Consider the following 6,494-nt stretch of genomic DNA (forward strand, 5'->3'; position numbering starts at 1 on the left):
CCACCGGTTGTCATTACTGGCTCAAAAGCACCGCCCAGCTCAGGTAGGAGAAACAGCCCGTGGCACAGTGGGTGCCTGCCCTGCCCAGCCAGGGCTCTCTGCCACAGCAGCAGCAGCAGCAGCAGCAGCAGCGCTTGCCTTGGCTTTACCTGGGAAGCCAGAAGCCTCTGTAAAACTTTAGTGTTCACATCACTGGGAGGAAAGGGATCATGGCCTATTTTAAAATTTTGCATTTCCATTTCTAATCAGATAAAATCGAGATCTTTGATAGAAGATTGGTTGCTGATTGCAGCCAGGCTGGAAGATCTCCTTCAGAACCATACATAGTACCATCTAATGGGTGTCATCAACACGTTTGAAGTTTGTTTTAAAGACTTGGATTTCAATTCCTTTCCACATTTATTATTTTTCCTTTGGACAGCTGGGGATAGAGCTCAGGAGAAATAAGGTTCTAAATGACAACTTACTCCCTGTCCCTCATGCCCCTGTCTGTCTGCAGAGCAGCACACCAGCAGCAGAACCTCCTGTGGCTCACTCTGTGCCTCCAGGGGCTAAAGGGGAAGGCTGTTTGGGTCAGAGGAAGAGAAAATAGGCCCTTTTCTGTGGTGCCTGGCTCTGATGCCCAAGAGAACACTGAGTTTAGTCTAAAACCATGAAGACAGCTTTTCAAGTTAAGTAGAGAAACTAATAGTGTGAGTGTGTAAGTTAGATATAGTTTTCTTAAGTCACCGGGTGAGAAAATTAGAGTTTATGCTATACTAGTGAATAAGAGACAGCATGGAGGATTTAGGGTGTTGTCCCTTTCTCCTCCTTCCTTCTTCATCTTCTAAGGGTTTTTGGATAATTATTAGTGATTGGATAAAGAATTCCTCAGTGCAGCACACAGGTGTCAGGTCATTGGGTCACTAAGAAAAAATAACTTGACTGGCATTTGATTATTGGACAAATAGACACATAAAAAACCTTGGAGAGATTCTTCACTCTCCATTTTGCATCTTTCTGTCTTCGTGGATGGAGCTCCTTGTACTCTGTATATATGTAATATAGGTAAGAATATATAACTAAGCCTGAACATGAGAAAACAGTCTCTGTCTCTCGTCAGTCTCAGTCCCGGGGAAAAGAACCCAACCACCAGTGTCACCACAACACTTTGGCACCCAATTCCTGGTGCTCAGGACTGAGAGCCCTTCTGAAAAAAGCAGGTAAAAGCTGGAGAATTCCCTGCGGAGAAAGAAGGATTTGGCCATCTCTATGAGCTGGCAAGAGAGGGAAACGCCATAGTCAGACGCCTGTGGGCTGCAGGACAGACCACAGACAGAGGAGTCGAGATTGAAGTTGACCCTGAGGTCAGGAAAGCCTTCAAAAGGGAACCAGAAAGTGGGAAACACAATTTCTAAGCCTGAGAGGGAAGTTTTGACTCTCTTGGAAGACATGATCAGGGAGCACCCTATCCCTGTATCTGTGGATGATCTTAAGAGCCTATTATCATGGATACAGGCAGAATTTCCTAACATGGATCTAGAGAAAATCTTTTCCCCCAGCCTGTGGGACAAGATAAACATGAGAATACATGAAAAGGCCCGCGGAAGGGAAGATCTTAAGGACCAGGCAGCTGCAAAGCTCCTGCCGGCTCCTAGAGTAGTTTATGAAGTCATTTCCACTAAGTGGGACTCTGAAACCCAGGCAGGGAACACTATGTATCCAAACTCAGGACGGGAGACCGTGATGATAAAGCCAGAAGAGGCTGGGTCTGCCCTCTCACATTCCGTGAAAATCAGGACAACCCCACCTCAGAAAACAACACCCCAAGCGTTGGAAATCCTTCCAAAGGATGAAATCACAGTGATAAAAGCCAGATGAGACACTTAATCCCCTATAAACCCGGTGGAAAAGGGAGCTGAGGGTGGAACTGCAGAGCACAATGGCTCGAATAGAGAGCAAGCGGGCTCTTCCCAGCCAGCTGTGGGACTCTTAGAGACCGCAGAATCATCACAAGCCTCCAAAACCGCTCCTTGGTGAAAGGGATGCCTCAGCCTGAGGAAAACCCAGTGCAACAGCCACCGAGAGACTTGGGGGCGATTCCAAAACGTAGACTGCAATCTCATGCTATCGATTCATCTCCCAAGCCACCAACACGTGATTCAGAAACTTTGCAAACATATCTGAGCCTTGTGGGCGCTGCACATGCATCCAGGATGGCGCCGGAGGCAGAAGAGGGAGGGGAAAACCCCCTGGCCTGCGTGCCAGTAGCTGCGCCCTTCTCTGGCCCTTGTGGGGAGGAGTGGGCGAGGGGATAGGCGGGCCAGCCCACTCCGGAGCAGCCCAGGACACTGATGGGGACAGAAGCTCCCACGGCCCGCCTGCTCGGGGTTTCCTTCGAGCCACAGCTGCCAGTCAAAGTGACGCCGGCAGTGCCGGGCACACAGCCAGAGCCCTTCGCCCCGCCTGTGCCACCGCCTCCTGGCCAGCCCTTGGCCGAGGCGTTCCTTCTGGGCCCTGCAGCGCCTCTGCACCGCCCACTGACGGCGGCGGAACCGCCCAGCACGTCAGGCCTGGTTCCTCTGCTCCGTGCTCGGCCCAGCGCGGGCGGGCAGACGGGTGCACGGGCGGAGCCGCGGCCTGCGCCGGCTGCTGTGGCATTGCTGCCGTGGCCGCTGCCCTCGAAACGAGAAGCAGCCGCGACTGAGCTGACAGCCACCGCCACAGCCTGCCAAACCGAGCAGCAGCAGCACAAACTCCTCGCTGGCCTCCAGCACCGGCCTGCAGTAGCTGCGCTGTAGCCGAGTCAGTGTTGCCCAGAGCCTGCAGAGTCGAGACTGCTCAGCAACACAGCTGCAGCTCAACAACAGCAGCTTGAAGAAGCAACAGCTTTTCCATCACACACAGCTTCGCTGGACACTGCACAGAGTCGAAAAGCCTTCAACCACAGCCTTGCCAACATACAATTCCTTCAAGCCACAAATCCCACAGCAGACGTGGACCGGGGGATATGGGACATGTAAACATGGGGTCCGGCATCCCTGGAGCCACTCCAACAGATCAGTCAAGAGACAAAAATCAAACAACAGGAGGGAGAAGGCTCACCATCAGATAATTCGAGCTTGACATTCAAAAAATGCAAATGCTGAAGACATTCTAAAAATCTCAGCTGGTCAAGGTGTTTCTATCAATACACACCCCTGTTCTCTCAAGCTACACCAAACTTCTGGGGGATGCCAAGCAGCAACCCAGGGCTTGGCACAACGACTCCAAGTAGTACTCCAAGTGCCTGATTTGGTCCTTCATCCATGAGACAACCAATCAACTCCTTCCCTTGTCCAATCCCACTGGTCATATAGCCAAGAGAGTGGGACCTTTGGGACCTCTTCCTCCACTTAAAGGACTGTGTAAGGGACTTTCTTGTGACTTCAGATGGCAATTTGACCTCTGTAAATAATCCGTGTATGCCTCAGCCAATGCCATCTTATGGTAAACAAGACATTCAGCCTCCTATTGAAGCACCGCCTGTGGTGAATTCTTCTATTGCACCTTCAACATCCTTTAATACAAAACCACATATTATTACTTCCCTGCCCTACAGAGGTGAGGGAGGGATCAACAGGATGGATAATACAGCCTTCAGGCCAGGAGAAGATGCAAGTAGAGCTTTGGTGCCTCATCTTCCAAGGCGTGTTGCAAGACTTGAAGACTTGAACACAGTTCAACGAATTGAGCAAACATCAGAAGAAAAGCACTTCAAGAAGGGAGTTTTGACACGGGTGAAACAGAATTCATGGCACTGCCAGTGACATACAGCAGGCAAGAAGCAAATCCCCAAATCCCAGATGGGAGCCTCTGACTCATGATGTCATCAAAGACTTGATGCAAGCCATAAAAGACAATGGATTAGGTTCTCCACATTTCAAGCAACTGTTAAGAGGTGCATTTGACAACTATGACTTAGTACCTTATGACTGTAGATACATTGCCTCCACAATCTTGACAGACTCGCAATACGTACTGTTGCTATCCAGCTCCCCGATGGGACCCCTCTGTCCCACCCCCCGTGGAGCCTGCTCGTCTCTGGGCACAGGCGGCGGAGGGGGTCCTGGAGTGGATACAACACGGACTCAAAGTATCTAGACACAGGAGGCTCAAACTTGCTGGAATAATCCCGGGTTTATTGTCTGTCATCCATCCGGGGCAAGAGAGAGAGCGAAATGCTCTGGATCTTATCTCTTATACCAGGGGGCAGGGGTGATTAGGGGATGCAGGGAGGTCACAGCCAATGGGAAGGGGGGGGAGGGAAAGAAGGTTTTCAGGTAGGAACTAACATTACACAAACCAAAGGTGAGTTTTACCCTTGGGAGGTACCAAGATTTCTAGATGCACTACAACACCTCACCCTTTTCTGTTATACAAAAATGAGAAACATGGATTTGAGTAAGAGGTAGGTTATTTCAAAAAAAGGAAACAGAAATTTTTTAAAACATATTTGCAGCCAAAGTATGCAGGTCAGGGGCTAGAGAGGTTTCTTCTTGCTCTCTTCAGCGGCGTCTTCTCTTGGAAGCAACAGCCACTTGCTTCTCTTCTCTTCTTGCTGGTGCTGGATTCTTTGGAATAAAAGGTTTTACCCATTTCTGAGGGATCCATCGGGGGCCTGAAGGGGTGGATACACACGCGTAACCACGCCCCCAGGTGACAAGTTCATAGGGACCCTTGGTTTGCCAAGTTTCAGGGTCCCTGATTAACACCGGTGGATGCTGTGACAATTTAAACTGATCACCACTGTTAAAATGCCGAGTTACAGGAGGATTCATGTTTTCAAATGAACAGTTTAGGAAATTAATAATAAACAGAGCTTTACATAGTTTCTGTTGAGGAGACATCCACACTGCTTCGCTACCTTGCCTGGCTAGGACTTGTTTGAGCGTCTGGTATGTACGCTCGATTACAGCTTGACCTGTGGGGGAGTGGGGGATGCCGGTTTTATGTTCCACTCCCCACTGCTGGACAAATTCCAGGAATTCCTTGGATTTGTACGCTGGGCCATTATCTGTTTTAATTTCTTTAGGGATTCCCAATACAGAAAAGGCCTGTACTAAGTGTTGTTTAGCATGCACAGACTTTTCTCCTGCATGAGCAGAGGCATACACCGCTCCCGAGTATGTATCGATACTCACATGTACATACTTAAGGCGACCAAAACTGGGAATGTGAGTGATATCTGTTTGCCACACTTCACAGCTCTTAAGGCCTCTGGGATTAACCCCGATGCCTAATGATGGCACTGCCTGGAGCTGACAATTGGGACAGGTAGCCACGATGGCTTTGGCCTGATTCCGTGTCAGCTGGAACTGACGAATCAGTCCTGGCACATTTTGATGATATTGTTGGTGACTTATTTTTGCCTGCTGAAACACATCAGGGAGACATACCTTTTCGGCTGGGACAGCAAGGGAATCAGCCTTCCGGTTCCCCTCAGCGATTTCACCTGGCAATGGGGTGTGCGATCTTATGTGCATCACATAGAAAGGTTGTTCTCTATTCGAGACCAAGTAAATCAGTCTTGAAAGCAATCTAAAGAGATGTTTGTTCTCAATGTCCTTGAGAACTGCCTGTTCCGCTCTGGACACCACTCCTGCTACGTAGGCTGAGTCAGTAACTAAATTAATTGGTTCTGAAAATTTTTCAAAGGCTCTCACGACCGCAGCTAGTTCAGCTATCTGGGGTGACCCCTCTACAAACTCAACATCAGCTTCCCAAAGCTGAGTCTGTGGATTTCTCCAAGTCATCACCGACTTGTTGGATGTCCCAGATGCATCAGTGAACACTGTGAGAGCTTTGAGTGGCCTCCGGCTCCTTTTCTCACGAGGAATGAGATGGAATTCCTCATGAAACAATTTGTGTGATGGTGCATGAACTGAAATTTGCCCACTATAGCTGTCCAGAGCTAACTGGAGGTTAGCATTGCTCTGCAGCAGATGCTCAAACATCTCTTTGGTCAGTCTCTCAGGGGAGTTTTTCCCTTCTCCAGAGAGCCTGACTGGGAGGTGAATACACATAAAGTCACAACCTGCCAGTTCCCGCAGCCTTACCCTGGCCTTTTGAATCAGCTGAGCCATCAGCTCTTGTGGCTTGGTGAGAGTTTTGGGTCTTTGATGGGAGAGGAAGACCCATTCTATTATTAAGAGTGGGTCTCTCTGCCCTTCAGCCCATTGGAATATTAACCCATGTAGGTGTGGCAATTTTCCCAGGACAATAAATTTGAAAGGCAGCTCAGGTTTGAAGCGGTGTGCCTGTCTTTCTGTCAAGGCCTTTTGTGCCTTTTCAATTACAGTTTTCGCTGCTGGAGTTAGCACTCTGGGAGACAGTAACTCTCTCTCCCCTTTTAATAAATTGAGTAGGGGGCCCAGGTCTTCATTGGTGAGACCTAGCCAGGGTCTGACCCAGTTTAGTGACCCGCATAGAGAATGAAGATCTGCTAGAGTTTTAGGATTACCAATAATTTCCAA

This window comes from Cyanistes caeruleus, chromosome Z (genome assembly GCF_971803275.1).
Source record: "Cyanistes caeruleus chromosome Z, bCyaCae1.hap1.1, whole genome shotgun sequence".
Taxonomy (NCBI): Eukaryota; Metazoa; Chordata; class Aves; order Passeriformes; family Paridae; genus Cyanistes; species Cyanistes caeruleus.